This window comes from Erpetoichthys calabaricus, chromosome 16 (genome assembly GCF_900747795.2).
Source record: "Erpetoichthys calabaricus chromosome 16, fErpCal1.3, whole genome shotgun sequence".
NCBI classification, from domain to species: domain Eukaryota; kingdom Metazoa; phylum Chordata; class Cladistia; order Polypteriformes; family Polypteridae; genus Erpetoichthys; species Erpetoichthys calabaricus.
This window is the reverse complement of record NC_041409.2, coordinates 84,228,404-84,238,423: the sequence shown is the minus strand read 5'-3', so window position 1 is coordinate 84,238,423 and position 10,020 is coordinate 84,228,404. Positions and strand designations below refer to the sequence as shown.

Sequence of the window (10,020 nt, the reverse complement as noted above, 5' to 3'; positions counted from 1 at the left end):
TGCCTGTAGTGTTTGTGGATTTCACTTTCACCAAACAACAGATTTTTTATTTCTCGTGGATACGCCTCTCATTGGGAAGAAACGCTACTTTTCCCTGATGGCAACACGAACTACATGATCTACAAGTGTCCGATTTAAAGTTTAAAGCCAAACAATATGTACATACGTCTGTCATATCACCCATGTCCATTGTGGGGAACAGCCCGGGCACAGACAGGTAGACATGATTTGAAAGCACCACAACACGTTTATTTACAATATTTACACACACAAACCCAGTGCTGCAGCGCCAATCACCCCAAAGTCCAGGCCCTTCACACAATGCCTCTTCTCCTTCTTCCTGACCGCCTCCACTCCTGTCCTCCGAGCTCCATCCTCTTCCACCCGACTCCAGCCATCGAATCCCCACCCGGATGTGCTCCAGGTGCCTCCTGATGAGCTTCCGCCGCCCCTTCCTGGTGTGGCGGAAATACTGACTGCGCACCCGGAAGAACTCTGGGTGTCCCTGATCTTCTTCCCCCCAGCACTTCCGAGTGTGGCAGAAGTGCTGAGGGCCCGGGCTCCACAGGCATTGGGGCACCCACTGCCGGTGACCACGGGCCGCTATAGGGTTGAACTTCTAAGCTCTGTTCCCGTGGTCCCCAAAGCCACCAGGGCGGTCTCCCCCTCATGGTCTGGAGGAGGCGTAATCCCTCCTACAGTCCATCCGGGCATCCCAGCTGGGTGCCACCCTCAGCCGCTTGCCACACCTTATATTCGATCTCTTTTCGCTTTTACCTTTCCATCAATATCGCATTGAATTGTGATTCTGTGTTTGGACTTATATCGTGTCAACGCAATGTATAACTGTGGGTGAGTGAATATCGTTTCTTTGTCTCTACACGAACTGTGTCTGACAATAGCATTCACACAAATGAGAAATGACTGAACTGTGTGCGTGGTTATGTTTCCAAATCTCTTTGCATAAGCTCTTGTCTCACAGGGCTTGAAATTTTCTCTCGCTGGATTTCACTTTCACCAAACAACAAATCTTATTTCTCGCCGATACGTCTCTTCATGTGGAAGAAACACTACTTTTCCCTGATGGCAACACGAATTAGACGATCTACAAGTCTCTGACTTAAAGTTTAAAGCTGAACAATATCTACATACTTCTGTCATATCACCCATGTCCATATTTTCAATCTCTTTTCGCTGTTCTGTTATTTCACCGACTAATAATTTCCGTTTGTTAGCGCTAATGCGGTCTTTACTATCAGTTTTTTGAGACTTTCGAATTTTAGTACTTTCATCATCTCTAACCTGCTCTGCAAGAGTATCGCACCAATGTTTTTGAAACTCTTTACAATGTTCTACTTTGTCTTCTACTCTTTGTCTTTTATTTCCGGCCCGGGGCCTGGTTATTTCTCTTGGTACAAAGTCTCACCTCGTGGGACTTGAAATTATCTCTGTGAAAAGTCTCGTCCCAGGATTTCTTTATATAACAGAGATGTGTATCAATGAATCACTAATTTTGATTTCTTGGCTACAGTCCCCTTTGTTATCTACCAAACACGGGTGCTATTGAGGTTTTCAGGCATTCATTTCCACATACAGTAGGTGCCAGAGCCATCTGCTAATGTCTAAGAAAACAATGATATCATTAGATCCTTTGCCTACATTTGTATGAATTTATTTTAAAATATATTAAGTTACTGTTTACAAAATTATAGTATAAACTCTCACAAATCTTGGAGATACTGGCGACCATGGCCTTCTTCTGGTGGCATTGGGTGATGGGACTGGCAACCAGCCTATCAAAGGACCTACTCAAGTACACACTGCGCTCTCACACCTGCTGTAATACACTTTAAGCAATTTGTTGTCCACTTGATATGTTACTATTAATACTTAACAAAAAGTATTTTAGAATCCTACAGTTCAGAGATTATTACTTTTTAATTACTACTTAATTTCTTCTCTTTTGTGTAAAGGCAGAGTAAGTGCTACTTTACAGAAGAAAAAAAAGTAACAGAATGACTCAGACGTGTCTCTAGTCTTCCTATCAATATCTTAATACATAATTCGCCTGCCTCCTCACTCACTCACTCACGTCCATCCGAAGCCGAATGCACAGTCGCCTTCTGCGCAGCTGCCCGAAAAACCTTACGAGACCGACATCCAACCCCAACATCGCGGCAGGCGGCGGATTTACGGCCGCAAAAATTCAAAGAGAAAGGTGACTTCGATTAAAGCTCTAGAGGCCTGAAAGGCGATTTCGACTACAGCTCGAGGCCTAATTACGCATTCTGATTCAATTACACATTCATTCAATACACCTACAGTATATCAGGTTTGTGGTGCTTATACTTATTACTATTCCATATTGTACTGGAACATTCATCATTCAATATTATACTATAGGCATGGAAAATTCAACAACTAACAATACAAGCCTGTACAGTAATGAGTAAAGCGGACTACAATCATTACAAAACAACTTCTTCGGTACTTATCATTTGTTCTTCATACACTGCTGACACAAACTCGTGCCCGTTTCATCTTACGTTGTCGATACGGGCTCTTTGTCTAGTTAAAAATAAAAGTCAACCCATCTGTAAATAAGTTGCCATTTAAAGGTTTTTTTAGTTTCCCCACACATTCATGCAGGAAATACTGTCATCTTATAACCCACACAGGTGTTGTACGCATGTAGGAAAAGTAATTAAAGGAGGTCAAATTGGCCACTTGGGAAAAAAAAAAAAAAAAAGTGCTTTTTCAAATATTATCCCCCCCCCCAAGTGGAAAATGGCCCATCTGAGCAGGCAGATTTTATTTCCAGTTGTATCTGCAGTTTGGAAACAACTTTAAAACTTGTGTTTAGCAGAGTTGTTGTGAGCAATCTCGGCTTGAGCTAACTTCTAGATAGATACCTTATTATTAATTTAAAAAGTGCTTTAGACGTTAAGTGGCGCAATGCTGGAAAAGAACCGATTACTGAGAAGGAAAAATACTTTTTATATATTTATAACTTAGCTGATGATATTTTATAAAGTAAATTACAACATTTGAGAGACACACTTGGTCACATCTCTTTTGCTTTTCCAATTGGAGCCGAGGCAGATGAAGTGACTTGCTCAGAGTCACACAGTGCTAAGTTAGCAGGTTTTAACCCCACAATCTTAAAGTATTAAGCTTTCCTTAACCACCACCTGACTAAAATGTACTCAATACATTCTAATTATTGTTATTTAATATTTAGCTGACAGTTTATCCAAAGCAACTTACGTTTGAACATAATGTTAGTTCCATCTTTTTTTCGTCATTTGGTGTCCAGGCATTTGACGTGACGTACCCATGATCACTCAAAACCTTAACCCCTTGTGGCGAACCGGCCGGGACACCCCTGCTGCTTATGTTCCGGGGGAGCAGTCATGGGCAGCTCAGTACCTCCCCCGGGACGCTTGGTGGCAGCCTCCCTGGACGACAGTGGTTCCCCAACCTCCCGCAAGGCCCCATGGGAGATGGAGTCCTCCACAGTCTGGTTGGGGCCCGGGGTGGCCACTAGGGGGGGGGGCTGTCTGGTTGCAACAGCCTGGCCGGACGAATCTTCAGCCCCACCCGGAAGTGCAATTAAGACCAGGTGGTCAAGCACCTGGAACGCTTCCGGGTGGGCTATAAAAAGGGGCCAGCCATCAACACTCAAACAGCCAGGGTTGGGAGGAAGAGGACTACGCTTGAGGAGGAGGAAGAGTGGTGGTAAAAGGGAGAAAGGATTGTTGTGTTGTGTTAGAAGAGTGCTTTTTGGACTGTGTATTGTCTGTCGGTCATGGGGAAGACTTGCGCCCACGGGTGAAGAAAATAAAAAGTCTGTATTGGTTTTATATGTGCCTCTGTGTCGGGTCAGGTGCCTATATAGCGCCTTGTTACACCCTACACTGTAAAAAAAAAAAAAAAAAAAAAAAATAATGTTAAATTTACGGTAAAATACTGGCAGCTGGGTTGCCAGTATTTTACTGTAAAAAAGAAGGTGACAATATTTTTAGGTCTACAGTACACTTTAAAAACAATGTTACATTTACAGTAAAGTACTGGCAGCTGGGTTGCCAAAATTTTACTGTAATTAATAAGGTGACAATATTTTTAGGTCTACGGTATAACTTTGTAGTAAAAACTGTTTTTTCTTTGCAACACATTCCAACAGAAGTGAATGTTTAACCATACCCAGAAATTCATGTAGTATAATAAATATGCCAATCAATAAACTGTCCGGGTCAAACCCCAGTACACAGCTTGCATCAGTAAAGTAACAACAACTAACAGCAAACAGGTACCATTTAATGATACACACTGAAAACAATTCAATGTTTAAGGAAATTAGGGCACATTGTCTGGTGGGAAAGAAAAGTTTGCTTTTGTGGTGTATGGTGCCCTACAGGTGTGCCAGCTTATCGAATACAACCCACCATAAGTCAGCTCCCATAACCTCAAACACAGTTAGCAGACGTACAGTATGTTTCCCTGCGTGCTGAACGTTTTTTAAGTTTCGGTTTTACTGAAACAGCGCTTTACATTTTACAGTTGTTTACCTTCGCAGTTTTACACTGTAAAAGTAACATATTTTTTCAGTGTAATTGTAATGCATCAGGTTAACGGTATTTAGCATATTTTGAAGGTAGAAAAATATCGATTTTACAGAACTTGGCTATAAAAAATAATGAAATGTATTGTTTAAGATATACAGGTAATTTCAGTAGAACATAAGGTAACTTTCCTTTTTTTCAGAAAAGGTCTTTTACTTTCACCATTTACAGTATTTTTACCGTTAAATTTACTGATTTTTTTTTTTTTTTACAGTGTACGCCATGAGCAGAAATGTCCCAAGGCGCATTGAAAATATGAATCCGGCAAGAAATATGAAGGCAGTTCTTATGGTGAAAAGCAAAACAGAGATGTCCGGCACCGATAAAAACACGTAATAAAATAAATAAACGTGAGGCACCCGTCTACCCAAAAACTCATCGTGTAATCGGAGCGCTCGAAATTGAGGAAGTGCAGCATTTTCTGAGAGCCTGTGGTTTTTAGTGTGTTTATTTAAACATACGTTTGTAAAAAGCTTTTTCTAAAGAAAACCAGCTCTCCGAAATACGAAATACAATGGACGCCGCAGACGGAATGCTTCAATACAAATAATGCGTTTCTGTTGCTCAATTACAAAAAGAAAAAAACACCATTGCAGACATTTGGAAGAAAACAGAAGCGACAACAGACATCTAATCACCCTAAATACTGTACAAAGGAGAAATATTCGGCAAGCTTCACACACTCAATCACATTATCAATCCATCCTTCAAACCGATAATAATAATAATAATGCATTTTACTTTATTATACCTTTCAAAACACTCACGGGCACGTAACAGGTTAAAATCATGAAATAAAAAAAACATTTACCTAACTTAATCAAAATCCTTGTCTTTCATCCCACACACTGTGCTACGACGGCAAGAACATGAAAAAACTGTAAATTATTGATCAGTTCACACCAGTGCCTACAGATGAGCACTAACGGATTTTATTCATTCAGTAACAGATGGAAAATAATGTATACTGCATGGGAGTCACTGTTTCTTTTTTTTCTACTACATAAACTGTATTTGCAGAATATTAATAAAGATGACACAAACCGCATGCTCCTGGGTTTAGGTTGTTCCCAATTTGTGTTGTTTTCACTTCTCGTTTGCCCATGCATGGTCATTTTAGATATATATATAGATAGATTGATTGATGACGCGCTGCAGATATCAAATCGGTGTCGGCGTAAGGTATGGGTATCCCAAGCCGGCTTGGTTCATTCCTGCCTTGCGTCATACCTCAGGGATTAAGCACCAATCCTCTTTGACGGGAAAAAGTGAGTTTTAAAAATTGACGATAAAAACTATCTGCCAGCAGTACAGCGGTTAAAAGATAAAGCGCTCCCCCCGACTCAATAAACGTTTCCAAGAGGAGCGACAGGAGAAAACATGCCAGAATATAAAACACATTATTACAACGTCGTGACAAACGAACCGTAAATAAAAAGCAGAGAATTAGATAAAAGCAGAACTAGAAAAAAAACTGAAGACAATAGAAAACAAAACAGTTACAGAGAAGGAAAACACTGACAAAGTGTGCTATGCTGTGTATTTCAGCGGTATAAGAAGTATTTCGTGACGGCACATGGCTCACCTTTACTCCAGTTGCTCCCACATAGCGGGTGTTCCTGTACAGCTGAATAACGGTAAAGACGCCTGCGTCGCGCACCTGCGAGTTCTGAAGCTGAACGGACACGCCCACTGCGAAGACTAGCGCGGAAAGGACCACGTGACCTGTCCGACTCCGAAAAAGGGCAGGGGTGGAGGTAGAGTGAGCGCGTGGGCGTGGTGCGCGTACTCGACGCCGTGGTGCGCTGACATTTGCTTGCCCTGAGATAAGGGTTTCCGTCTACGTGAGAAGAAGCTCAATCAGTTCGCGTGAAGAGGGTGAAGTTGTGGTTAGCGGTAATGTTTGCCGTGCAAAAAATCGCTGTACTTTATAAATCTGGATGTATGAAAGCCATTTCTGAAATTGGAATTCTACTACTATAGGTGATTTTTTTTTTTTTTTTTTACACAAAAGGTTTATGGCAAAAGTAGTTTTCATTCTCAGAATACAATTTGAAGTGTATTTGGAGCTGAAAAATGGCAGTCAATCAATCCTAACATTAATTGAGGTAGAAACACCCCAGAATCAGTCATTTCTTACACATAATTGTTTGTACCCCCAAAATACAATGCATCCTTCTTATCCGATCTGATTGAACTTTTGAACCACCTAAGCTCTTACTCTCAGAGTATTATCCTTCTTGGTGATTTCAACATCCATATTGACACCCCCACATCTAAACTGAGAAATGAATTCCTATCCTTACTGGACTGCTTTGACTTGACACAACATGTTGATTTTCCAACCCACTCTGGTGGTCATATACTGGACCTGATCTGCACTTCTGGACTATCTGTTGCCAACACTTACAGCACTGATTTGGGACTCTCTGACCATAAAGCAGTATTCTTCACTGTTTCACTGCCTTTCCCTCCTCTTACCTGTAAACGCCAAATTTCTTACAGAAACCTTAAAAATATCTGTCCCTCTATCCTTTCTGATCTTTTACTGTCTTCACCTATTCCATCAACACTGGATATAGTGGTCGACAAGACTAACTCAGCCCTTCACTCAGCATTAGATAAAACAGCTCCTTTAAAAGTTAAGGAGGTTTCCTTTAAACGCTCAGCTCCTTGGTATAACTCAGAATTGCGATCTATGAAAACAGCTGGCCGACGCCTTGAGAGAATGTCACGTAAGACTGGCCTCACCGTGCACATCCAGGCTTTCTCTGACCACCAAAGAGCTTACAGAGAAGCACTAACTGCTGCCAAGAACACCCATTACGGCAGAATAATAGAAAGTGGCCATGATAACCCAAGGGTTTTGTTCTCTGTAGTTAATAAACTACTCGAACCCGCATCTGGCCCAACTACCTCTTCTACTGAAGTCTGTGAGGAATTCCTCCACTTTTTCCGTAACAAAATTAACGATCTAAATAATTCAACTAACATAAATATATCATCTGTTTATATCTCTCCCTGTTTTCCCACTCCATCCAGCTCCTTCTCTAACTTCTCACCAGTCACATCTGCGTTTGTTAATGACCTGCTTTGTAAGATGAGGCCGACTACTTGTGTACTGGACCCCATCCCCACCACACTACTTAAATCCTGCCTTCATGCCATAATCCCGACTGTTACAACAATAATAAACTCATCCCTCGACACTGGCTCCGTGCCGCTCACTTTTAAAATTGCTTCTGTAGCCCCAATGTTAAAAAAGTCTGGTCTTGATGCTGACAATCTTAACAATTTCCGGCCTATTTCCCACTTACCTTTCCTGTCAAAAGCTTCCCAACTCACCAATTACCTAACCTCTAATAATTTGATGTTACCCTTTCAGTCTGGTTTCAGGGCGCGGCACAGCTGTGAAACTGCTCTGCTACGGGTAACCAATGATTTGCTTATGGCAGCAGACTCTGGACAAACCAGCATATTAATTCTGTTAGACCTCAGTGCAGTATTTGACACTCAGGTCAGACATGACATCCTACTGTCCAGAATGGAGAACATGCTGGGTATCTCTGGCACTGCCCTCCAGTGGTTCAAGTCCTATCTGACCGATAGGCAAGAGTTTGTTAGTCTTGGCAACAGCAGATCCAGCTCAGCGCCAGTCACACAAGGAGTCCCTCAAGGCTCTGTCCTCGGTCCTCTGCTTTTCTGTATTTATATGCTTCCCCTTGGCCATATTATTAGTAGCTATGGATTGGGTTATCATTTTTATGCAGATGATACTCAACTCTACTTCAATGTTATAAGTGGAACTTCATCAGAGCTTTCTCAGCTCACAACCTGCCTTAGTGAAATTAAAACCTGGATGGAGCAGAACTCTTTAAAATTAAATTGCAATAAAACTGAACTCCTGTAAATTGGGACTAAAATGCAACTTAATAAAATGAGCTCCTTCCCAGTCTGTCTTGACGGTGATCTCATCAGACCTTCCTCTATTGTAAAGAATCTTGGTGTCATTTTTGATTCCTCCCTTTCTTATTCCGCCCACATACATCACATTAAGACACTTTCTTACTTTCACCTCCGTACATATCCCGTGTTCGCTCCTTCCTCTCCTTCTCTAATGCTGAGAAACTTGTCCATGCTTTTATCACATCCCGCATCGATTATTGTAATTCCCTACTGGCAGGTGCCCCTTCTAATCTTGTATCACAGCTCCAGCTTATTCAAAACTCAGCTGCAAGAGTCCTTACACGAACCAGCATCAGCGAGCACATCACACCCATCCTGCTCCGTCTTCACTGGCTCCCTGTGTCTTACAGAATCGAATATAAAATCCTACTAATAACCTACAAAGCTTTAAATAACCTCACGCCAAACTACATCAGTGACCTTCTCCATCACTATGTGCCTGCCCACCCACTAAGGTCCTCTGATTCTGCCAATCTTGTTGTGCCACACACTAATCTACACTCCATGGGTGACAGGGCCTTCAGCTGTATAGCGCCCAGACTCTGGAATGACCTACCAAAATTAATCAGATCAGCTGACTCCATGAATTCTTTTAAAAAACAACTCAAAACTCATCTGTTCAGGAAGGCTCTTAGCTCTACTTGACTTTATTACCCTTCTCCCAGTTTACTTCTCTGTCAAGATGCCAATGTAACCTGTGTGTGTGTGCGAGACCATCAATTATGTTGTCTGTTAGGCTTTTCTCTGAATTCACTGTCGTAATCTTCTTTATTTATTTATCTGGTTTGTACAACCCTATATACTGTATACACTGACGTTCTTTATTATTTTCTGTAAGAGCCTTGAGCATGGGAAAGGCGCTATATAAATAAAATGTATTATTATTATTATATTTTGCTCTCAATCAGTATTTTTTCTATCTTCATATTCTTTAATAACCGCCAATAATTTATATTTAGAGTTTTAGAAAGATGCATTTTCATTGCCCAGAAGAGAGACATTTGTTGTTTAAATGATTTTTACAGAAATACGTATGGTGGGAATAATTCGTCCATGGTCTTATCCAGGTAACAGGTAAGCAGACAGTAAAAGAATACACAACCAAACAAAAAAGTGGAAAACTACATGAACTACCTGAGAAGCTTCTCTCCTCTTACCTAGCACTTAGGTGCAACGTGTCATTAAAAAATGCATTTCCTACAGTCTTTCCCCTGAGAGCATGGGTGCAGACTGTAATGAAAATGGGGATGGGTTCTACCAGGACAGCACTCAAGTGGAGAGACACTATAGTGGAAAGTGGGCTGAGTCCAGTGATGTGGGGATGTAAGATCAGTGACAGCAGCTTTGAGGGCTTTATAATGGACCATGGTGGCACAGCGGGGGGCCAAGTCCTTAAAGAGAGCTTTTAAAATAGCTAACAGTCTTCGTCTCT

The 10,020-nt window shown here is 41.4% G+C and overlaps 1 protein-coding gene across 1 annotated transcript in view; it reads right to left on the bottom strand.

Moving 5' to 3' along the window:
- Window positions 1-6,289, bottom strand: part of LOC114667179 (ovarian cancer G-protein coupled receptor 1) — a 46,044-nt gene extending 39,755 nt beyond the window's left edge. Inside the window, exon 1 of the mRNA XM_028822377.2 lies at window positions 6,208-6,289. The gene's annotated coding sequence lies outside the window, so the exon portion shown is untranslated. The remainder of the gene's footprint in view (window positions 1-6,207) is intronic.
- Window positions 6,290-10,020: the final 3,731 nt, after the last annotated feature.